The following is a 25,458-nucleotide window of genomic DNA, read 5'->3' as shown; positions in this document are numbered from 1 at the left end:
CCCCATCTTAAACACTGACAGTATAATATCCCAGATAGTGAAAAAACCTGAATCCCCATCATAAAATACTGAAGGTACCATATCCCAGATAAACCCCAACTCCCCCAACCTAGCCCTGGAGACCAGGTGAATAAACAACAAGTCAGTCAAACCAACAAACAACAAGGGGAGGGAGAAATTGGGAGGGTAATATTCGCCTCCTGTCATTAATAAAATGAAGATTATAGTTACACTAAAGCTAGTATAATCTGCAATTTTATAGCATGACAGGAGGCTTCATATTTGCTGTTTTAACGCTCGGACAGCAAAGACCAAAGAACCGCCGTAACAACCTAAACTCTGCGAAACAAGCTCCTCGTAACCGGCAGGAAAGCGTACGATGTCTTGGAGAAAAACGCCTGCCATGTCGGTACCTGAAGTCGCCGTGTTATGGACTAAAGTGAACCGAAAAAACCTATACGCCCCGCCAATGCCAACCACAACCAAGCGGTACATGAAGGGCGAGAAAAAGGGAAAAACCATTTAAACAAACGGTGACGTCGAACACTGCCTAAAGGTGGGAGCGCTACCAAAGTAAGAATGTGACCCTCGGATCCGACTAAGGCTGATAGACAACTAAGGTCCGAACCGCCGAACCCATCTGAAAGAAAAACAAGGTATAATAACGGAAATAACTCCAGAATCAGTGAACGGGCAAAACCTGACAGAACCCACCATAGAAGCATGACAAAAACGTATGTACCCCGTGGGGAGATGAATACCCGTCCTCAGGAATCGTAAAGGGAATTCTAAGCAGAGCGAGGCCCACAGTCGTATGCGCTACCTAATCTAATTAATATGGCAGTCCCCGGTAATAAAGTGACCGAACAATACCCGAACCCTGTAAAAGCGGTAGCAAAATTAGGAGATCCGTACCAGACCCAAATAAGTCAGGGTCGCCATGCAGACCAAAGTCTCACAATCCCCGAGATCAACTGAGCAAGGGGCCAGGGAATCCAGGAACTAGGTTCGACTCTGCCGAAGCGGAGATCATAATTCCAAAGTACCAGCAGACCGAGGCACCTGTAGAAAGGCCCTGAGACAAAACAAACTGAGGAGACTTGTCCGCGTCTCCATGTCGAACACTCCTGGAGGGAAGCGTCCATTGCTGAGCAAATGGGTCCGTCATCCATCCAAACTGGTCGGGGCCTGATGGGTCCTCCTCCGTGGACTAAAGTCTTGACGACGGGTCCTCCCAGAGAAACTATTCCATACTACGAGAACTCGGGCAGAGGAGAGCGTAGGAGGCACCCCCTTGCGTCCAATCTGCCCTCCAGGACTCTACTCCTTGAGATGTAGAGGAGGTCGATATTTCCCTGGTTGAAAACGAAATCCAGGGACTCAAACAAGGGAAAACGCAGGTAGCGTCTGAGCTTTCGGTCTGGGAGGTATCTCGCAGGGGGTCCGGCAAGCCCGTCCAGGTAGACCGTACAGCAAGATGTCCTATATTGATGAAGAGTCGCGTCCGGATCCAAACGCGTAGAAAACGAGAAAGATCTCTTCAAATAGTTCTGGAATTCCTGAATGTCCTCAATTCCTCCCAACCTGCCAACCAGGTTGTATTGTCGCCCAAATGACTGATGCACAAGATACCTATCTCACCAGGGAGAAAATCGAGGCCACCTTACCAGAACTGGTCCCCGTGGTCCCTAGAGGTTTCTTGAGGGCCGCGTCTAATTCAAAGTAACCAATGAATATACGTTCAATCGTAGACTAGTGCTGAGTTCCGAGGGGCTCAGATCCCTTTATCCCAAGCACCTCCAGTGGACCAAATTGCGTTTAGGATAGGGTCGTCTGCCACCCCAGACTCGGGGCCCCATCTGGGATGTCATCCGAAAGTGGAGGCAAGTGTGAAATTCCGGATCAAGGGTCCAATCCCCTATAAAAGGTACGGGTTGGAGCTGAGAAACCCTCCGTCAAGTATTTCCATGTAAAAAAGGACACATATTATACTTCCTCGTATGTTCCACTAGCACAACTCACTCGTGTAGCGGAAAACAATTGGCTTGCCAGTGCGGACTTAACTGCACTCATGATCTCCTGAATACTAGACAGGTGCTTAACCAGCAAAACCGCAGTGCCCCATCGGGGTCCTAGTCTTGGTTTGCGGCTACTTAGTTCGGGAGCCCGGCTGGGAATACCGCTCGATTATCCTGCTGATCGGGCAGAGACCATTTCAAAGAAACCAGGTGAGCAATGGATCGAGGGTCGAAGAGGGGTTCGTTTAAGGCGATCCACGGTCGTCGGGGCCCCTGTAGTGGACTTTGTTCTACATCTCATGGTGCCACTAGGGGCCGTCATCATAATCCACACCCCCATCGTCCTCTCCTTCCGAGGGGAACCGTTCCGCCCTCCATTCAGCTAGTGTGGCCATGGTGGGGGGAGTTACGGGGACCTTCACCACTGCGCCACATAGGCAGTGTCTTCTGGCCGTGAAGGCCGATCGTATCAGGGCTAGACACTTCTCCGGAGTCTAATCTTTCCGGGCGTCTGGTTCCGGGCTTTCACCCTACCCGTAGTGCTTATGTGCCCTTGCCTGCTCTCCACTCAGAGTCTGACTCCTTCAAGTCATCGTCCTTTTTAAGAAGGTGGTCACTGCCGCGTCCGGTGGTCATCGCCTCCCCCGGACCATATAGGCAGGGCCGTCTGGCCGATTGCAGAGGGGCTAGCCGCTCCTCAGAGTCTTATCTTTCCGGGAGCCTGGTTCAGGGCATTCACCCTTCCAGTAGCACTCATGCGCACTTGCCTGCTCTCCTCAAGGAGAGTCTGACTCATTTAAGTCACTGGTTCAGGGCCTTAACCCTTCCAGTAGCGCTTATGTGCCCTTGCCTGCTATCCTCTAGGAGAGTCTGACTCATTCAAGTTGCCTGCTGGTTTAAAGGTGGGCCCTCTAGCGTTACACTCCTTATAAGCTAAAGGGAGGACCCTGGCTGAAGCCTAATTCCACGGAGGTGGTCACTGCCATAGTAGTCATTGTCTGCGCTGTTAACCCGGATAAGGGTTCTCCTGTGCAGCGGTCCCAGGCAAAGCGTCCTCAAGAGTATAGAGGACAAGTGTCACCGGCAGGGAGATACGGGCAGCACCCCATATAGTGACTGAGGCAAGTTGGGCAGCGCATGCAATGCACAAGCGTGAGTATGTGGCAGTAGGCTTGGCATGCAGACATTCTGGCACAGACAGCACAGGCCAGATCAATGGGGCACAGACAAAGCAGGCCAATCAATGGGGCACAGACAAAGCAGGCCAATTAATGGGGCACAGGCAGAGCAGGCCAATCAGTAAGGCATGGACAAAGCCGGCCAAGTCCTGGGGCACAGACAAGTCAGGACCTTCAGAGATGTACAGGTGAGGAACTGCGCATTCCATTCTTCAGATAAAATGTACCTTTCGCTCTTCAGATAAGATGTACATAACACTTCTTCAGATTAATAGCACATAACACACTTCTGTGTAACTGTAATTAACACTCTTCTGTGTAACTCTACGTAACCTTCCTCTGTGTAACTCTACGTAACCTTCTTCTGTGTAACTGCATGTAACCTTCTTCTGTGTAACTGTAGGTAACACTCTTCTGTGCAGCCGTACATGACATCCTTCTGTGTAAATGTTGTAGAATTATTAGGCCCCTTTAAATCTATACCCTTATATTTCTTTCACATGCTCTCATAGTCTTATAAGAATGCTTTGTCCATAGAAATTGTGTGTCAGCAGGAAATGTTAGGTTCCTGCTGAGTGAAACATTGTAGCAGCTAGTCTTAATAAAATGTGAAAGTTACTAAAAGCCTTGAGAAACTAACCTTGAAAACTAACAGTGCCAAACTACTCAAAATGGCTGCCAAAGCACCCCTCCCATCGAGTGAACACCTCGTGCTAGCAAGATGGTGCTGGAATCCGGAGGAGAACTTTATGACGACAGTAATGACATAAGATGGCACGCCCAGTAGGGAGGGCATTTGAACTAACCACTTAACAATTAACCAATTACTGATTTATAATTCTATGTTATCTTGAATTCTGTAGTGATGTAATAATGCCTTTATAAGGGTCTGCGCACCCATTTTCTGGGCTCTTGCCATTAAATTTCCTGAAGTTCTTTCATCTAACCTGAACCTTGTGTCAGTGTGAATTTACTTCTGCGTGCACGCAACTTTATTATTTCTAATTTGGACAGGAACAGATAGTCATTCAAACTTATTGGTTTGCTTAAAAGATTGCTATATCAGCTGGCGCCCAACTGTGCGGCTCTGGGTTATGCCCTGCTATGGCAGCCGTCCAAGAAGACGTTGGGTGGATGAATCCTGGGGGAAGGAAGGAGCTTGATCACCTCTGAGTACACGGTAGAGTTTGCTGCAGCACCTGCCCGGTATGTTCCAGCCCCTGTGATTGACCTGCCCCAGCGTCTGAGATTGGCTGCCAAGAGGACATCAAAGTCAGGTAATAACTTGCCCAGAGACCCTACACCTTACTTGTTAATACCTACTTTACCTGCACCTGTTGACTATCTGTTACCTGGGTGTGCTTTTATTGGTGTGTCCCTCTCTTAGTGCCCGGGTAGTTTATTTGCCTGTTTACCCCTTTTAGATACCACGTGGCTGTGGTAGTAAGGAAAAAGGGGGGTGGATCTGTGGAAGTTTTCCTGGGGATCTTCTATTTGCCTGTTTTCCTCTTTTAGGTGCCGAGTAGCTACGGCAGGAAGAAAAAAGAGGGGGGGGAATCTGTGGAGGGGTGTAGACTCATTGCCTCCTGGGGGTTTCCCATAAGTGTCACTTTGACTGCTAGCCTCATTGGACACCACTTTACTCTGCTTGTTGTTTGTAGAGAGGTGGAACACTGCAGCCTCGAGCGCTGACGCTGGGTGTTCCAGTTTAACTTTTGTGGCGGGTGGATTCGGGCAAGTATTGCTGTCTCCATCACCACGTGGTAGTGGGACTTGCGGGTGGGTCCGCAGGTGTACTACGGGATTGAGGTAGGTGGCTTCTGCCACATGAGTAAAGGAAAGTATTATTGTTGAACTTATTTGAACTGTTGAACTTATTTGCACTGTGATGCATGTACTGTATTTACACGTGAATATTGTCTTAATTGTCTGTCACGCAGATTCCTGTGTTTACTTTCATCTTACTTTCTGTATCATTTACACTTTCCCCTCCTATTTATCTTTGTTGAGAGAAGTGATTGGTCACACACTTCTTGCCTCGCTCCAATCCGCGGCTACCTTGGGTAGACGGAACCAGTGACTAGTCTACGTTTTGGGAAGACGTACGTAGGGATTTATTCTTACGTAGCAGTCGAGCACTGTAGACATTCTCTTTCCATTTATCTTTCTCTATATCTGGGACGCCTTATATAGAGGGGATGGGACAGAAGTTAGGTAAACCCAATAAGGGTTGGTTAGCATGTGATTTGGTAGAAGATAGAGAAGGAGAAGAGATGGTTAAAAAGGTTGATAAAATTGCTAAAGTGTGTGGAATTGCCGTACCTCCGTGTGGTAGGTTGCAGCCAGAGAGCTGGCGTAAGTTACTGACAGAAAAGAAAGGCAAGCTGTTAGACCATGATTTGATCCGTACAGCGGTAGCATACAGCGGTAGCCTGGTACCGAGTAGTGAAGGCTATTCAGCAAGAGGTTGATCACAAAGGTTTAAGATTGTATGTTTATTATAATAATTGTGTTACTGGGAAGTTCTCCCAGCCAGCGCCCTATTATTACATTATTATGTCCAGGAGGTGACCACGCCCAACATCCCGTCAGTAATGACCGAAATGTAGCTGACCACGGTCACCATCCCTGGTCCCTACCCCAATCCTAAATGCTGTGGGTTTTTTGTATTGTTTGTTGGCCGATCTAGGAGCCGGATACCACCCTGATAGAGGGTTGGGGTTTTTGTATTAGGTGACAGCCTAGAGAAAGGCTGAAATTATTGATGTATTGACCTGACTGGATCAGGAGTTATTTGCTGTGTTTTACTGTTCATATGCGCATCGTTCTAATATGTACAAGGCCATATTACTTTCTGCTATTCTGTGGATTTTGTTCAATTGATGCTATAGTATGGGTACCCTAGATGTGTGTGGTAATATTGTGTTTTTGTGTCTCTTTGCTCGCAATAATTGTAATGTAATTGTCCTTCTGTTTTGTTACCGTTCAGCAGTGACATGGTTAATTCTCATGCCTGCAGTTTCTCTCGTCTCTCTCTCTCCCCCCTCCCTCTCTCCCCCCTCCCTCTCTCCCTCCTCCCTCTCTTGCTTTCTGGTCTCCGTATGGAGGTTTAGGGGGGGGGTGACATGCCTGTGTTCAGTGAAATTATTCAGCTTTGAATGTCAGAGAAGTAACCGCTGAGCTACAGACATTCTAATTGTGTACTTTGTTATTTTCATAGAAGTTGATAGGATGGTTAAGGAGTGATGTGTCGTATAAGAGGTTTCTAGGGTTTGTATATTGTTATTGTTGTTGCCATTTATATGACGCCAACAGATTCCGTAGCGCTTTATATATATTGTGTTTTGTGATAAGGCAGTGAGGATTGTGGGGGAGACTCGCTCACGATGCGCTGTATTTTCTTTCACGGTGCAAAGTAAAGACTGGTGTATATGATTACGGAGGTTAGGAAAATGAATCTGCTACAAGAATAGAGGAATATTTGGACGTGTTAAGTGATTAATGGCTGGTGGATGATAAGGGAAATTGGTTGAATTCCGTGAGTTTATTTTGTATCATGTTATTTTAAAGTACATGTTTCTAGAGACAGCTTTACGGGCTGTCAAATACATAATGTTCTCAACTGTTTTATTTAACCTGCCAAGTCTGTTCATAGTTTAGTATTTCATTTTTGCAGAACAGAATGTTGCTACTCTGACTTATTTTATTAGTCATAATATAGTGTAATGTTGAAAGTACGTCAGCCTAGTACAAAAGGAGGTTGGCCCTAAGGTGACGTCACTTCTGCCATTACTTCCTGTCTCTTCCTTTCCCATACATATCATGGTCGTCACTTCCACGCTTGTCATCATTTCCTTCCCCATTTAATAAATTTCTAATAAACAAAGATTTCATGAGCAAATGGTAATACAGTTAAAGGTTTGGTCTCAAAATGTTTTGATCTAATTGAAAAGGAACCAGAAAACATTATAAGCCTAACTATTTACAAATGGAATAAGGATTTTGGTACTGGCATAAACTATGAAGAATGGATAAGGTGGGAGTGTGCTCCAATCTGTCTTTATTGGATAATGATAGCCTCCAAGATTAAAGACTGTTTAACATAAATTTTGACGTAAGCCCAGATATTTTATTATTGCATATACATATAAGTCGAGACTTTGGGCATTATAGTGTATTGATTCCAGATCCGTTACTAGCAGCAAGTGCATTACATAGAAACATAGAATGTGACGGCAGATAAGAACCATTCGGCCCATCTAGTCTGCCCAGTATTCTAAATACTTTCATTAGTCCCTGGCATTATCTTATAGTTAGGATAGCCTTATGCCTATCCCATGCATGCTTAAACTCCTTTACTGTGTTAACCTCTACCACTTCAGCTGGAAGGCTATTCCATGCATCCACTACCCTCTCAGTAAAGTAATACTTCCTGATATTATTTTTAAACCTTTGTCCCTCTAATTTTAGACTATGTCCTCTTGTTGTGGTAGTTTTTCTTCTTTTAAATATAGTCTCCGCCTTTACTGTGTTGATTCCCTTTATGTATTTAAATGTTTCTATCATATCCCCCCTGTCTCGTCTTTCCACCAAGCTATACATGTTAAGATCTTTTAACCTTTCCTGGTAAGTTTTATCCTACAATCCATGAACCAGTTCAGTAGCCCTTCTTTGAACTCTCTCTAAGGTATCAATATCCTTCTGAAGATATGGTCTCCAGTACTGTGTACAGTACTCCAAGTGAGGTCTCACCAGTGTTCTGTACAATGGCATGAGCACTTCCCTCTTTCTACTGCTAATACCTCTCCCTCAGGGCCGGATTAACATAGGGGCTGATGGAGCTGCAGCTCCAGGCCCAGGCCCATGGAATAGGCCCATTGAAAAAAAAAAAAAAAACATTTTTTTTTTTACATTTTTTTTTTTTAAACACACACACTACTCTTAGGTTTGCCACCTGACTGGTATTTTACTGGCACAGCCGGTATTTGAGACTGCCTGGCTGTGCCGGTATTGCAGTAATACTGGCAATAGAAATGCAGGTCTTTTTCTCAGAATAAGTGGTGATTACTCTGCAATACCAGCACCGGCCAGTAGGGGTCACTGTGTGTGGAGAGAGGCAGGGATAGGAAGTTACAGCATATCCCCATAGACATATAATACCTAGACGCCTCATTGACCTCGGGGGGCCATGAAATGCGGGCGCCATTTTGGGCCGGTCACCCGGTGTGGTATTATATGTCCATATATTAGGACTTCTGTCCCTAATTTTTTTTTATTTACTTTGACTTGGTGACAAATCTCACTTTAGTAAATAGTGATGTGATTGTTTGATTTCTCCTATTCTCTTTATGCTACCTCCATGCGGACTTCAAAGTGCAAAAGACAGAGCTCACAATAATAAAGAGTTGTAGATATCTACATTTTATTTTGCACAGTTCCAAAATCCATATTAGTTAAAAATAGGTGAAAAGTAAATACATTACAAATCAGGCAAAGATCCAGTCCCACTTTAAAACATGTATATTAAGAGGATAGATTGTAGGGTTAGTTCACTAAACTTATAATTTTAGCAAACCTAAATCCAAATGCAACGCATAGTTTCAATCTGGAAATTCAAATAATTTCAATGTATTGAGTAAACTTAGTCGATAACGTAAATAACCACAGAGATCTTAAAGCAGCAAATGTCAGTTAATTTTATTTAATATCCCAGGATTAAACATCATGCTACTGGATCTATACACCCTCCGGGTGGACCTTGCTGTGCAGATCATAGACATATATATTCTATATATGTCTATGCTGCCGATCACACTGTGACCGATCCAAGATGGCGGCCCCGCGGCTCATCAGCGCCAATAGGAAGTAGCAGTCAATGCGGCGTTTTGTATTTTATGTCTATGCATATCCCTGCCTCTCTGTACTACTCACTGATCCGTGGGGACCAGCAACACAGCACAGAGTCCAGACAGCAGCTCTACAGCTCAGATAAGTGAGGGATGGGGGGAAAGGCAGCAGGGACACATGGGAACACTGAGACACTAGGGGACACATGTGGACACTGAGACACTAGGGGACACTGAGACACTAGGGAACATATGGGGACACTGAAACACTAGGAGACACATGGGGACACAGACACTAGGACACATGGGGACACAGACACTGGAAGACCTGGGAACACTGAGACACTTGGGGACACTGAGACACTTGGGGACACTGAGACACTTGGGGACACTGAGACACATGGGGATGCTGAGACACATGGGGATGCTGAGACACATGGGGATGCTGAGACACATGGGGACGCTGTTTCTCCCAGTGTCCCCCATCCAGTGTCGCTAGTGTCTCAGTGTCCCCAAGTCTCCCAGTGTCTGTGTCCCATGTCTCTGTGTGCCTAGTGTCACCATGTCTATGTCCACAACTGTCCCCATGTCTCCCAGTGTCCCCAAGTGTCTGTCTCCCAGCCAGTGTCCCATAGTCTCCCAGTGTCTGTGTTCCCATGTCTCTGTGTCCCTAGTGTCTTAGTGTCCCCAAATGTTTCAATGTCCCCATGTCTCCCAGTGTCAATGTCCTTAGTGTCTGTGTCCCCATTTCTCCCAGTTTCCCTAAATGTCTGTGTCCCCATGTCTCCCAGTGTCCCCGGGTCTCTCAGTGTCCCCAGGTCTCAGTGTCCCCAGGTCTCTCAGTGTCCTAGTGACATGGGGACACACTGAGACACTGGGAGACTAGGGGACTGGGCGACATGGGGACACTGACACTGTGATACATAGGGACACTGAGACACTGGGTGACTTGCGAGACAGACACTGGGAGAAATCCATCTATACAGCAGAATCAAACTGTGAGTAGTTTGTTGGTGATTTTACAGAATTTTCTCTGATGTCACTCCTTGTGATTATACAAAGGATTAAGGCTGGTATTTTGTTCCAAGAAAGGTGGCAACCTTAACTACTCTTCACATACTCTTGCTTAACCCCTTAAGGACACATGACATGTGTGACATGTCATGATTCCCTTTTATTCCAGAAGTTTGGTCCTTAAGGGGTTAAAGTAGCACTATTGGGTCAGGAACACAATCATGTATTTCTGACCCTATTATGTTAAAACCACCACCCTGCCCCCTTCTTGCCTCCCTAAGTATAGTAAAATATAACTTGTATTCAAGTCTGCAGCTGCTGGCTCTGCCTCTGAACTGACTGTCTGCTGACATCATCAGAAGTGGTGGTCTGAGCAAATTACAATACTTACCCATAGGATTGTCTGAGACTGTCAACTAGGCAGATCAGGTGCAGAGACAGCCCAAGTCATAGCCCTGGCCAATCAGCATCTCCACATAAAGATCAATTGAATCAATGCATATATATGAGGAAAGTTCAGTGTCTGCATGCCGAGGGTGGAGACACTGAATGGCAGTGCTGAACACTAGGCAGTACTGCCCCAGGAAGCACCTCTAGCAGCCATCTAAGGAGTGGCCAGTGGAGTTATTTTCTCTGAAAAGACAGTGTTTACTGCAAAAGGCCTGAATGGAATAATTCTACTAACCAGAACAAATACAATAAGTTGTAGTTGTTCTGGTGACTATAGTGTCCCTTTAAGTTTGGAAGCTTAAGAGGGATGTATGGGAACAAAACTTGTGTGGACTGGCTGACAATAAAATTAGTTTAGGTAATGCAGACGTTGGTCTCTCTAACACTGTGGCATGTCCCCATTCATCTACACTCACTATATACACCTTTTATCTGTCTCAGACTATATACCAGGAACGTCTGCCTGCTATTAAGAAGGTAAGGAGACAAGTGGACCAGCGAGTGCTAGGGGACAGTCCTTAGAAAGCATTGAGTGAGCGCATCATTAGACGCATTTATGTCAAGCTCAGGGTGCTGCCTGCATAATATGTCCTTAGTTGGACAGCCTGCATGAATGGCGGGCAGCTTGACATGCATTCATGCCAGGCTGTCCTTCAAATTCTTTGGACAGACATGCCCCCTTTCTGGGCATGTTCTCCCCTTTTGGCAGGTCTGGTCACGTGATTCGCACCAGTGGCCACCCTTTTACACCGCCCATTGACTGCCTGCTTCACTGGACACTGCTGTTAAGGGTTATGGATTTAATTGAAAGATGAAAGATATAAATTAGAGAGAGATTAGCATAGAGTTTGTGTTTTCTTATAGCTGCATCCTATGAGTTTCCCTCCAGCACCATCTCCATCAGATACATGACGCTTGGGAGGTATGACTGTTTTAATGTTTTTGGTCGATAAGATTCCGTAATTAGGCCCATCATAATTGTCAGCACCAGGCCCAGTGTGCTCTTAATCCGGCCCTGCTCTCCCTATACAACCAAGCATTCTGCTAGCATTTCCTGCTGCTCTATTACATTGTACATTGTCATTAACAGCCAGAAACTGGAAAACAAGAAAGGTAAATTAATGTATAGCTATTTATAAAGCTTAACAAAATCTCCATTATCTTTTTCATTTATTTCGCAGAAAACAATGTTATTTGTCTATTTTGTATGTTTTAATACATTATCAGTAAAGAGTAGAATAAGTTTTATCCCTTTTGCGAGACATAAAATTGAGATAATGTATATTTGTGATGTATGTAAGAATTATATTTTGAGATATGTTAGAAATAAATAAAGAAAATAAAGAACGGAGAGAGTCAGGGATAGCGTCTGTCTCCACGGGCACAAGTCTGGTGTGGGAGATGTAGTGGGTTAGCCACTGCGGGATACCCACGGAGTGAAGCGTTCGAGGCCTGTTCAGACAGATGAGCATGTTAGCCTTTTATTATTTTTCTATAGGGAAAGCATAGGTTCAGTTAATAGTTGTTGTAAATGGGCTATTTGCAGGCTCCATAGCGGAAGAGAATCCTACCTGCCTCCTCATTTCTACCTGGTATTGAATGCTGATGGATCCTTATTCCCCCCCCCCCCATCAGTCCTATAGATCTCCTCACCCTCATCCTTTCCTTTACCACCCTCCCCTTCCAATCCATTTCTCCCATCCGCTCTTCCTCCCTTCCGCCCATCCACCACCCTGCCCACCTCCACTGCTACATCACCTGTCTGCTCCCTTACCTGCCCACCTCCTCTTACTCCTTCCACTGATCCCTCCCCTTCGTCTGTCTCCCCTCCTACTGCTCCTTCTTCTCCTCCTCTCTTATCTCCTGTCCTTTCCACTCCACCTTCTCCTCTTCCTACTCCTCCCGTCCCTCCTACTCCACCCGCTACTCATTCCTACATCTCCCCACCACCATATCTATATCCTTTATATGCTTCCTCTCTTCTTAATCCCTACCCATCTCCTCCGCCCTACCCGTGCCCCGCCCTGGCATCTGCCCAAATGGCCTGGCCATTCTCCTACCCTTATCACGCAACTCCGCCCTATTCAGCCACTTGCCACTTCCCATGTACCTTCCATTGCCACACCCCCTACCCCGATCACGCCTACCCTGCCTCAACCTGCTCAAGTCGTGCCCACATCCAATATGGCAGCCCTCAGTGGTGTGGCACCTCTAGTGCCGGTCCTAATAATTCTTGCTCCTCATGATATTAATTCTATTCTCTATTGTATCCAGCCAAAGCACCTTACTTCTCTAAGACATTTCCGCCCACAGACAACTCTGCCTCTACCTGACATCATATTGTGAAGAAAAGTTGCTCCGGCCACTCACCCTCCAAAGATGCCAGGTTTTAAACCCGTCCACTCTTCTGCCACTCCCTGAGGGGGGGTAGCTATTATGGATTCATCATGGATGAAGGATATGTCCTACTCCTTACACACACCCTTGCAAAACTGCTCCCCAATTTGCCTCCCTGTGACGGGCCTGAATATGCCTTCTGCACCATGTGGTACAAACCAACCATCAACCCTGACCCTCATTATGAAGATGAACTTTTTCAATTGGTTGAGGTAACATTCACCCTACAAGATTTCTACTATGATACTGAAGGTAACAGCATGGCTTTGGTCCAACTGCCACATGGACTTGAACATCTGTACCATCATTGGGACACAGCCATTCCACATGTCCCTGTAACCAAGTCAAAGACCAAGTCATGGGGTGATCTTGGGCCTATGGCGAAATTATGGGCCACCATGGATGCTTCACAGCTTCAAGAAATAGGCGTTGCCAGGTATCCATCAACTGAACGCGAACATATAAGAGCATGGCTGTAACGGAATGCAGTACATTAGTCCACGATATCCGTTGGTATCCTCAGGAAATCCACAGTCAGAGCAGAAAGCACGGCAATATTCCCCATCCTCCCAATAACCGGACGAAACACAGTTTGGGAGTCAACTAACTCAGTTTATTCACAGGCTGGCATATTTAAGCAGTTCCCCATGCAAGGGGTTTCCTTACAGATAATCCAGGGGATTTCTCCCAACATGCATTGCTCTTTTCCCAGCAGGCATTGCTGCACGAGAGGGATACTCCCACGAAAATGGACGATTAAGTGGATTATCCCCTCGTGCAGCAGAACTGACAATTTACTTTAAAATGCATATTTTCCACAATATTCGGTATTTTAAGATGACCGAACGTTCGGTAGATAGCTGGGGTCGAAGCGCATACTTTGTGGGAATACCGCTTCGATCCCAGCTGAATTGACCGAACGCCGCACAAAACACATTAAAACATTGAGTTCGGTTTAAAAGTACCGAACAGCTAGGGGGAACAGAATGTGCCGAACGCGGGACTCCCGAACGCTCTGGAAGTCCAGCGGTGTTCGGATCATTGAGTAGCCGTTTTCAGTTCCAGGCTCTCGACGACTGAACACCGCTGCAGAGACAAAGGATCCAAGATGGCCGACCGCCGCATGGTCGGTAGCCGAACGGCGGCCACCTAGGAGAGCCCTTAATTACCGATTGCAACATTGTTGCAATCGGTTAATTGGTGCCACACGACTTGAGAATGGGTGGTCTACCTGGGGAGCCCGCATTCGTACGGCGAACGGCCGGGATAGCCGTGTTTCATCGAATGAATGTTTTGTATGCTTGCAGCGTACGGCTGCCAGCATGCGAACGGCCATAACACAGCACATATACAGGTAAGGACACACAGTATGCATTCAGCCTATGGACAACCTACAATAAATATAGTCCAGAAGTGGCTAGGTTTGCCACAATGCTCCCCCAGAACCAAGCCGGCATACACAGTCTGATCCCAACGGATCGTCTTGGGGATGTCCGGGAGAGTACTCACAGATCACTTCTCGAGTTCAGTCTGTCTGGATAACCCGTCAGCTCCCCAATTTGCCTCCCTGTGACGGGCCTGAATATGCCTTCTGCACCATGTGGTACAAACCAACCATCAACCCTGACCCTCATTATGAAGATGAACTTTTTCAATTGGTTGAGGTAACATTCACCCTACAAGATTTCTACTATGATACTGAAGGTAACAGCATGGCTTTGGTCCAACTGCCACATGGACTTGAACATCTGTACCATCATTGGGACACAGCCATTCCACATGTCCCTGTAACTAAGTCAAAGACCAAGTCATGGGGTGATCTTGGGCCTATGGCGAAATTATGGGCCACCATGGATGCTTCACAGCTTCAAGAAATAGGCGTTGCCAGGTATCCATCAACTGAACGCGAACATATAAGAGCATGGCTGTAACGGAATGCAGTACATTAGTCCACGATATCCGTTGGTATCCTCAGGAAATCCACAGTCAGAGCAGAAAGCACGGCAATATTCCCCATCCTCCCAATAACCGGACGAAACACAGTTTGGGAGTCAACTAACTCAGTTTATTCACAGGCTGGCATATTTAAGCAGTTCCCCATGCAAGGGGTTTCCTTACAGATAATCCAGGGGATTTCTCCCAACATGCATTGCTCTTTTCCCAGCAGGCATTGCTGCACGAGAGGGATACTCCCACGAAAATGGACGATTAAGTGGATTATCCCCTCGTGCAGCAGAACTGACAATTTACTTTAAAATGCATATTTTCCACAATATTCGGTATTTTAAGATGACCGAACGTTCGGTAGATAGCTGGGGTCGAAGCGCATACTTTGTGGGAATACCGCTTCGATCCCAGCTGAATTGACCGAACGCCGCACAAAACACATTAAAACATTGAGTTCGGTTTAAAAGTACCGAACAGCTAGGGGGAACAGAATGTGCCGAACGCGGGACTCCCGAACGCTCTGGAAGTCCAGCGGTGTTCGGATCATTGAGTAGCCGTTTTCAGTTCCAGGCTCTCGACGACTGAACACCGCTGCAGAGACAAAGGATCCAAGATGGCCGACCGCCGCATGGTCGGTAGCCGAACGGCGGCCACCTAGGAGAGCCCTTAATTACCGATTGCAACATTGTTGCAATCGGTTAATTGGTGCCACACGACTTGAGAATGGGTGGTCTACCTGGGGAGCCCGCATTCGTACGGCGAACGGCCGGGATAGCCGTGTTTCATCGAATGAATGTTTTGTATGCTTGCAGCGTACGGCTGCCAGCATGCGAACGGCCATAACACAGCACATATACAGGTAAGGACACACAGTATGCATTCAGCCTATGGACAACCTACAATAAATATAGTCCAGAAGTGGCTAGGTTTGCCACAATGCTCCCCCAGAACCAAGCCGGCATACACAGTCTGATCCCAACGGATCGGCTTGGGGATGTCCGGGAGAGTACTCACAGATCACTTCTCGAGTTCAGTCTGTCTGGATAACCCGTCAGCGTTACCGTTTTGTTTTCCTGGCCGGTAATGGATGGTAAAGTCAAAGGGCTGCAGCGCCAAACTCCAGCGCAGCAGCCTGGCATTGTCTCCAGACACACGGTTTAGCCACACCAACGGGTTGTGATCTGTGAGTAAGGAAAAAGGTTGTCCATACAAATACGGCTGTAACTTTTTAAGGGCCCACACCACGGCCAGGCATTCTTTCTCAATGGCGGCGTAGCTCACTTCACGGGGCAACAACTTGCGGCTTAAGTAGGCTACGGGATGTTCTCCGCCATCGGCTCCCACTTGACTCAGCACTGCCCCCAATCCAAACATTGAAGCGTCTGTGTGGACAAGAAATCTTTTAGTTGGATCAGGAGCAGTTAACACAGGAGCATTAGTTAGGGCTGTCTTGCGTTGTTGGAATGCCTGCTCACACTCTGGGGCCCAGACAACCAGTCGGGGAAGGTTCTTTTTGGTCAGGTCCGTCAGGGGTTTGGCCAGGGCGCTGTAGTCGGGTACAAATTTCCTATAATACCCTGCAGTCCCTAGAAACGCTAGCACCTGCGTTTTGGTCCTTGGGGTAGGCCACTTAGCTACGGCCTCAATTTTGGCTGGCTCGGGTCTCTTCTGCCCACACCCTACTCGGTGTCCCAGATACTGCACCTCGGCCATACCTATGTGGCACTTACTAGGTTTTAAAGTCAACCCGGCTTCCCCAATACGGTCTAAAATCGCCCCTATATGGTGTAGGTGATCTTCCCAGGTCTGGCTGAAGATGGCTATATCATCCAGATAGGCACAGGCATACTCCTGGAAGCCGTCCAGTAGCCGATCTACCATCCGCTGAAAAGTAGCCGGAGCATTTTTCATTCCGAAGGGCATGACCTTAAACTGGTACAGGCCAAACGGAGTGACAAACGCCGACTTGGGGATGGCATCATCGGCTAGCGGAATTTGCCAGTATCCTTTACACAAGGCAATGGTAGTGAGATACTGACCCCGTGCCATCTTATCTAGCAGCTCGTCTATCCGAGGCATCGGGTAGGCATCAGACAATGTCTTGTCATTCAGCCTCCGGTAGTCAATGCAGAATCGGGTAGTGCCATCCTTTTTAGGCACCAGGACTACCGGCGATGCCCAGGGGCTATCTGAGGGTTCGATAACCCCTAGCTGTAGCATTTCATCCAACTCGGCCTTCATATGGGTCCGGACTGACTCCGGAACCCTATATGGAGCCTGTCGCATAGGTAGCTGTCCCGGGGTTTCGACTCGGTGGGTGGCTAGCGGAGTGTACCCAGGTAAATTGGAGAAGGTAGCCCCTTTAGCTACGATCAGTGCCTGTACCTGGGCACGCTCGTGAGGGCTTAGCCGCTCCCCCAGCTGAACTCCCCGGGAGGGCTCTATCGGTTCTTCCGGTTCTAGTAGATCAGGTAGGGGCAAGTTCTCCTGATCTTCTAAGGCGGAGGCACAGATTGCCGTCACATCCTCTATCCTCTCATGGTAGGGTTTGAGCATGTTTACGTGGAGCATGCGTCTCTTCCCTACCCCTGAGCAGGGGCCGATCACATAGGTAGTGTCGCATCGCTGCTCTACTACCTGATATGGGCCTTGCCAGATGGCCTGCAGCTTGTCTGTGCGGACAGGTTTTAAAATCAAAACCTTCTGTCCCACTTGAAAGCTGCGGTCCCTGGCTCCTCTATCGTACCAGCGTCGCTGACGTTGCTGCGCCGCCTGGAGGTTGGTGTGCACAGCCTGAGTTAGCGCCTCCAGACGGTCTCTGAACTCCAGTACATATGATACGATAGGGGTTTCGCTAGCCGTACTCTCCCCCTCCCAGTGTTCCCTAATCAAGTTCAAGGGTCCCCGTACCCTTCTCCCAAACAATAGTTCAAATGGGGAGAACTCGGTCGACTCTTGGGGAACCTCTCTATACGCAAAGAGCAGGTGAGGCAGGAACCTCTCCCAGTCTTTGTGGGTTTCCCCGAACGTCCGAAGCATCTGCTTCAGCGTCCCATTGAATCTCTCACATAGTCCATTGGACTGGGGGTGGTAGGCGGAATTGAATATTGGCTTAATGCCACATACCTTCCACATATGTTGGGTGACCTCGGCAGTAAATTGGGTGCCCCGGTCGGATATTATTTCTTGGGGGAATCCTACCCTGGAAAACACTTTCATTAAGGCTTCAGCTACGGTTTCAGCATGAATGTTAGTGAGGGCCACCGCTTCGGGGTACCTGGTGGCGTAGTCAGGGCCGGATTAACATAGGGGCTGATGGAGCTGCAGCTCCAGGCCCAGGCCCATGGAATAGGCCCATTGAAAAAAAAAAAAAAAACATTTTTTTTTTTACATTTTTTTTTTTTAAACACACACACTACTCTTAGGTTTGCCACCTGACTGGTATTTTACTGGCACAGCCGGTATTTGAGACTGCCTGGCTGTGCCGGTATTGCAGTAATACTGGCAATAGAAATGCAGGTCTTTTTCTCAGAATAAGTGGTGATTACTCTGCAATACCAGCACCGGCCAGTAGGGGTCACTGTGTGTGGAGAGAGGCAGGGATAGGAAGTTACAGCATATCCCCATAGACATATAATACCTAGACGCCTCATTGACCTCGGGGGGCCATGAAATGCGGGCGCCATTTTGGGCCGGTCACCCGGTGTGGTATTATATGTCCATATATTAGGACTTCTGTCCCTAATTTTTTTTTATTTACTTTGACTTGGTGACAAATCTCACTTTAGTAAATAGTGATGTGATTGTTTGATTTCTCCTATTCTCTTTATGCTACCTCCATGCGGACTTCAAAGTGCAAAAGACAGAGCTCACAATAATAAAGAGTTGTAGATATCTACATTTTATTTTGCACAGTTCCAAAATCCATATTAGTTAAAAATAGGTGAAAAGTAAATACATTACAAATCAGGCAAAGATCCAGTCCCACTTTAAAACATGTATATTAAGAGGATAGATTGTAGGGTTAGTTCACTAAACTTATAATTTTAGCAAACCTAAATCCAAATGCAACGCATAGTTTCAATCTGGAAATTCAAATAATTTCAATGTATTGAGTAAACTTAGTCGATAACGTAAATAACCACAGAGATCTTAAAGCAGCAAATGTCAGTTAATTTTATTTAATATCCCAGGATTAAACATCATGCTACTGGATCTATACACCCTCCGGGTGGACCTTGCTGTGCAGATCATAGACATATATATTCTATATATGTCTATGCTGCCGATCACACTGTGACCGATCCAAGATGGCGGCCCCGCGGCTCATCAGCGCCAATAGGAAGTAGCAGTCAATGCGGCGTTTTGTATTTTATGTCTATGCATATCCCTGCCTCTCTGTACTACTCACTGATCCGTGGGGACCAGCAACACAGCACAGAGTCCAGACAGCAGCTCTACAGCTCAGATAAGTGAGGGATGGGGGGAAAGGCAGCAGGGACACATGGGAACACTGAGACACTAGGGGACACATGTGGACACTGAGACACTAGGGGACACTGAGACACTAGGGAACATATGGGGACACTGAAACACTAGGAGACACATGGGGACACAGACACTAGGACACATGGGGACACAGACACTGGAAGACCTGGGAACACTGAGACACTTGGGGACACTGAGACACTTGGGGACACTGAGACACATGGGGACGCTGAGACACATGGGGATGCTGAGACACATGGGGATGCTGAGACACATGGGGACGCTGTTTCTCCCAGTGTCCCCCATCCAGTGTCGCTAGTGTCTCAGTGTCCCCAAGTCTCCCAGTGTCTGTGTCCCATGTCTCTGTGTGCCTAGTGTCACCATGTCTATGTCCACAACTGTCCCCATGTCTCCCAGTGTCCCCAAGTGTCTGTCTCCCAGCCAGTGTCCCATAGTCTCCCAGTGTCTGTGTTCCCATGTCTCTGTGTCCCTAGTGTCTTAGTGTCCCCAAATGTTTCAATGTCCCCATGTCTCCCAGTGTCAATGTCCTTAGTGTCTGTGTCCCCATTTCTCCCAGTTTCCCTAAATGTCTGTGTCCCCATGTCTCCCAGTGTCCCCGGGTCTCTCAGTGTCCCCAGGTCTCAGTGTCCCCAGGTCTCTCAGTGTCCTAGTGACATGGGGACACACTGAGACACTGGGAGACTAGGGGACTGGGCGACATGGGGACACTGACACTGTGATACATAGGGACACTGAGACACTGGGTGACTTGCGAGACAGACACTGGGAGAAATCCATCTATACAGCAGAATCAAACTGTGAGTAGTTTGTTGGTGATTTTACAGAATTTTCTCTGATGTCACTCCTTGTGATTATACAAAGGATTAAGGCTGGTATTTTGTTCCAAGAAAGGTGGCAACCTTAACTACTCTTCACATACTCTTGCTTAACCCCTTAAGGACACATGACATGTGTGACATGTCATGATTCCCTTTTATTCCAGAAGTTTGGTCCTTAAGGGGTTAAAGTAGCACTATTGGGTCAGGAACACAATCATGTATTTCTGACCCTATTATGTTAAAACCACCACCCTGCCCCCTTCTTGCCTCCCTAAGTATAGTAAAATATAACTTGTATTCAAGTCTGCAGCTGCTGGCTCTGCCTCTGAACTGACTGTCTGCTGACATCATCAGAAGTGGTGGTCTGAGCAAATTACAATACTTACCCATAGGATTGTCTGAGACTGTCAACTAGGCAGATCAGGTGCAGAGACAGCCCAAGTCATAGCCCTGGCCAATCAGCATCTCCACATAAAGATCAATTGAATCAATGCATATATATGAGGAAAGTTCAGTGTCTGCATGCCGAGGGTGGAGACACTGAATGGCAGTGCTGAACACTAGGCAGTACTGCCCCAGGAAGCACCTCTAGCAGCCATCTAAGGAGTGGCCAGTGGAGTTATTTTCTCTGAAAAGACAGTGTTTACTGCAAAAGGCCTGAATGGAATGATTCTACTAACCAGAACAAATACAATAAGTTGTAGTTGTTCTGGTGACTATAGTGTCCCTTTAAGTTTGGAAGCTTAAGAGGGATGTATGGGAACAAAACTTGTGTGGACTGGCTGACAATAAAATTAGTTTAGGTAATGCAGACGTTGGTCTCTCTAACACTGTGGCATGTCCCCATTCATCTACACTCACTATATACACCTTTTATCTGTCTCAGACTATATACCAGGAACGTCTGCCTGCTATTAAGAAGGTAAGGAGACAAGTGGACCAGCGAGTGCTAGGGGACAGTCCTTAGAAAGCATTGAGTGAGCGCATCATTAGACGCATTTATGTCAAGCTCAGGGTGCTGCCTGCATAATATGTCCTTAGTTGGACAGCCTGCATGAATGGCGGGCAGCTTGACATGCATTCATGCCAGGCTGTCCTTCAAATTCTTTGGACAGACATGCCCCCTTTCTGGGCATGTTCTCCCCTTTTGGCAGGTCTGGTCACGTGATTCGCACCAGTGGCCACCCTTTTACACCGCCCATTGACTGCCTGCTTCACTGGACACTGCTGTTAAGGGTTATGGATTTAATTGAAAGATGAAAGATATAAATTAGAGAGAGATTAGCATAGAGTTTGTGTTTTCTTATAGCTGCATCCTATGAGTTTCCCTCCAGCACCATCTCCATCAGATACATGACGCTTGGGAGGTATGACTGTTTTAATGTTTTTGGTCGATAAGATTCCGTAATTAGGCCCATCATAATTGTCAGCACCAGGCCCAGTGTGCTCTTAATCCGGCCCTGGGCGTAGTCCACCACGGTTAAAATATACTTTTTGCCAGAGGGACTGGGTTTTGGCAGGGGCCCTACTATGTCTACCGCTACCCTGCTGAAGGGTTCGGCAATAATGGGTAGGGGGCATAACTTGGCCTTGTGGCGATCCCCTCGTTTACCTACTCGCTGGCAAACGTCGCAGGAGGTGCAATACTGTCGCACATCCTGCGAGATTCCGGGCCAGAAAAAAGCATGCGTCAGGCGGTATCGGGTGCGGGTCATCCCTAGGTGTCCCGACAAGGGGATATCATGAGCAATTCTAAGCAGCTCCTGCCTATACTTCTGTGGTACCACTAACTGTTTGTTAGTCAAGGTGACAGATCCCCCCACGTCCTTGGCCGTGACACGGTACAATAACCCTTTCTCCCACGTGTAATGCTCCCCCTCTAGCCCTGTCTGGTCAGCTTGTGCCCGGTCCCTATAGACTTGTAAAGTGGGATCGGTCTGTACTTCAGTGACAAAGGTAGTCGGGGTATCCCAGGACATGGGAGTCGGGTGGGGGTCATGGTCTCTTACCTGAGCCTCAGAGTGTATCGGTGTAGCCGTGGTGCGAGCCTGTTGCCGTGTGGTTACTGGATGGGCTTCCTGGTAGGGAGCCTGTGGAACAAAGGCAGAGGTCATCTGGCCCAAATCATTCCCTAGCACAACATCTGCTGGTAAGTTCTGCATTAGTCCCACTTCCACTGTCCCCTCTCCCGCACCCCAGTTCAAATGTACTTTCGCCGTGGGTAGTCGGTATACCGCTCCCCCGGCTACCCGAACGGCCACAGATCCGCCAGTATGCGTGCCCTCCGATACCAAATGGGGTGCTATCAGGGTTAAGGTAGCTCCCGAATCCCGCAGTCCTTGAACCTCATTCCCCTCAAGCGTTACCAGCTGCCGGTGATGTTGCCGGTTATCGGTGGCTCGGACCGACATTACCTCGTGCAAGATACCCAGGGGTTCCTCCGCATGAACACTCCACAACTCCTGCGTGGCTGGTTCCCTCTGGTAATGGTGAGCAGCCGCCCTGGGTACGGGGCTTGGACGTCCCTGATTCCAGGTGGGCCTGCCACGATTCTGGGTGCATTCTCGGGCCATATGCCCCCATTGTTTACAGGAATGGCACTGGATGTTGGCCCGCCCGTTGTATCTGGAAGGGGGCGGTACATGTCCTTGCGAAGGACGGAACGGGGCGGCTGTGGGCGCTAGAGGTGGTGGAGCGCTAGGTAGTCCTGTCGGTCGGGAGTAGCTTTTGGCTACAGGTCCCTGGTGCCTCCGGGCATCAAAGTGTTGATCGGCCAATCGAGCTGCTTCAGGTAGGGTGAGGGGTTTCCTGTCCCGCACCCATTCTTGAGTCTCCGGGGATAATCCGTTAAAAAATTGCTCCAGCAACATCATCTGACGCAATTCCTCCATGGTGGTGGCGTTGCTGGCCTGTATCCACCCTTGGGAGGCTTGATCCAGTTTGTGTGCCCATTCGGCGTGCGAATCTCGCTCTGGTTTGCGTAAGTGTCTGAACTTGCGCCGGTATGCCTCTGGGGTAATGGCATACCTCTCCAAGATTGCGCGCTTTACTTTTTCGTAATCTTTGCTGTCCTCACTGGGCACAGCACGGTAAGCTTCAGCTGCCCGACCTGCTAGTTTGCTTGCTAGCAGTTGCACCCATACTGACCGTTCTAGCTCATGTAGATCACACAGTCTTTCAAAGTCCTGCAAGTACCCATCGATCTCGTCCTTTTCCTCGCAAAAGGCTCTGAAGGCCTGGTACAGGATCTTGGGCTTTACCGGGTTGTAAAGGGACCCTGTGTTGGACTCGGTTCGAGTCAAGGCGTGTTGTGGGCTGTGTGCCATTACGTATTCCTGCACATTTGCCATCACCATATTCAACATGGCATCCGATATAGGCTGCGGCAAAAATGCTAGCCTGGTCCTCATCTCTCTTTCATAGAGCGTTTCTTCCATAACTACTGGGGGTGTAGCGCTGCGGGCTTGGTCTCCCTCCATCAGCTCGGCAATTAGTACCGCCTTGGTTTTGCTGCTGGCTACTTTCCCCCTGGCTTCCAGTAGTTCTTTTAAAGTCTGTCGTTTCAGTATGGTATAATCAATCTCCATACGAATTGCCCTTGCTTTCCTTGTTCGGTAGTTCCAGTTACACGAACTCTGCTTTTCGGCTGTAAGGTTCGGATCCCGTCGCTTGCCACCAATTGTAACGGAATGCAGTACATTAGTCCACGATATCCGTTGGTATCCTCAGGAAATCCACAGTCAGAGCAGAAAGCACGGCAATATTCCCCATCCTCCCAATAACCGGACGAAACACAGTTTGGGAGTCAACTAACTCAGTTTATTCACAGGCTGGCATATTTAAGCAGTTCCCCATGCAAGGGGTTTCCTTACAGATAATCCAGGGGATTTCTCCCAACATGCATTGCTCTTTTCCCAGCAGGCATTGCTGCACGAGAGGGATACTCCCACTAAAATGGACGATTAAGTGGATTATCCCCTCGTGCAGCAGAACTGACAATTTACTTTAAAATGCATATTTTCCACAATATTCGGTATTTTAAGATGACCGAACGTTCGGTAGATAGCTGGGGTCGAAGCGCATACTTTGTGGGAATACCGCTCCGATCCCAGCTGAATTGACCGAACGCCGCACAAAACACATTAAAACATTGAGTTCGGTTTAAAAGTACCGAACAGCTAGGGGGAACAGAATGTGCCGAACGCGGGACTCCCGAACGCTCTGAAGTCCAGCGGTGTTCGGATCATTGAGTAGCCGTTTTCAGTTCCAGGCTCTCGACGACCGAACACCGCTGCAGAGACAAAGGATCCAAGATGGCCGACCGCCGCATGGTCGGTAGCCGAACGGCGGCCACCTAGGAGAGCCCTTAATTACCGATTGCAACATTGTTGCAATCGGTTAATTGGTGCCACACGACTTGAGAATGGGTGGTCTACCTGGGGAGCCCGCATTCGTACGGCGAACGGCTGGGATAGCCGTGTTTCGTCGAATGAATGTTTTGTATGCTGGCAGCGTACGGCTGCCAGCATGCGAACGGCCATAACACAGCACATATACAGGTAAGGACACACAGTATGCATTCAGCCTATGGACAACCTACAATAAATATAGTCCAGAAGTGGCTAGGTTTGCCACAATGGCCACGTTACCTTCTGGAAGAAGAATTTGAAGACCTAGTCATACAGCATGATTATGATTCAGAAACCCCCCATGACTGCTTTGAACAGATGAAAAGGGAAACAACACACCTACCAACCGTGCATGAGGATCCACTAACAGATCCTGACATCACCCTGTTTGTGGACGGCTCCAGGTATGCTGATGAAGAAGGAAAATATCATACAGGATATGCCGTCACCACAACAGATGAAATTATGGAATCATCATCTCTACCATCAACAAAGTCTGCACAGGAAGCTGAATTACAAGCCCTAACTTCAGCATGCAAGATTTCTGAAGGAAAGCGCGCCAGTATCTATACAGACTCAAGATATGCACTGGGCGTGGCTCATGACTTCGGACTGATTTGGAAAACAAGAGGATTTCTTACTACTGCCGGTACACCAGTCAAGCACAGTTTTGCAATCAAGGAGCTGATGGATGCCCTCCTACTTCCAGAAGAAGTGGCTGTTTTGAAGATAAAAGCACATGGGAAGTTGGACTCGGATGAAGCAAAGGGCAACCATCTAGCTGATCAAGCTGCAAAGCAAGCTGCAAGAGGACCACAGGAAGTGGAAAGAAGAGTGTCCGGAAATGAAGAAACTCCAATATTCACTTTGCA

Source organism: Pelobates fuscus, chromosome 4 (genome assembly GCF_036172605.1).
Source record: "Pelobates fuscus isolate aPelFus1 chromosome 4, aPelFus1.pri, whole genome shotgun sequence".
In the NCBI taxonomy this organism is placed as follows: Eukaryota; Metazoa; Chordata; class Amphibia; order Anura; family Pelobatidae; genus Pelobates; species Pelobates fuscus.
This window is presented reverse-complemented; position numbering follows the sequence as displayed.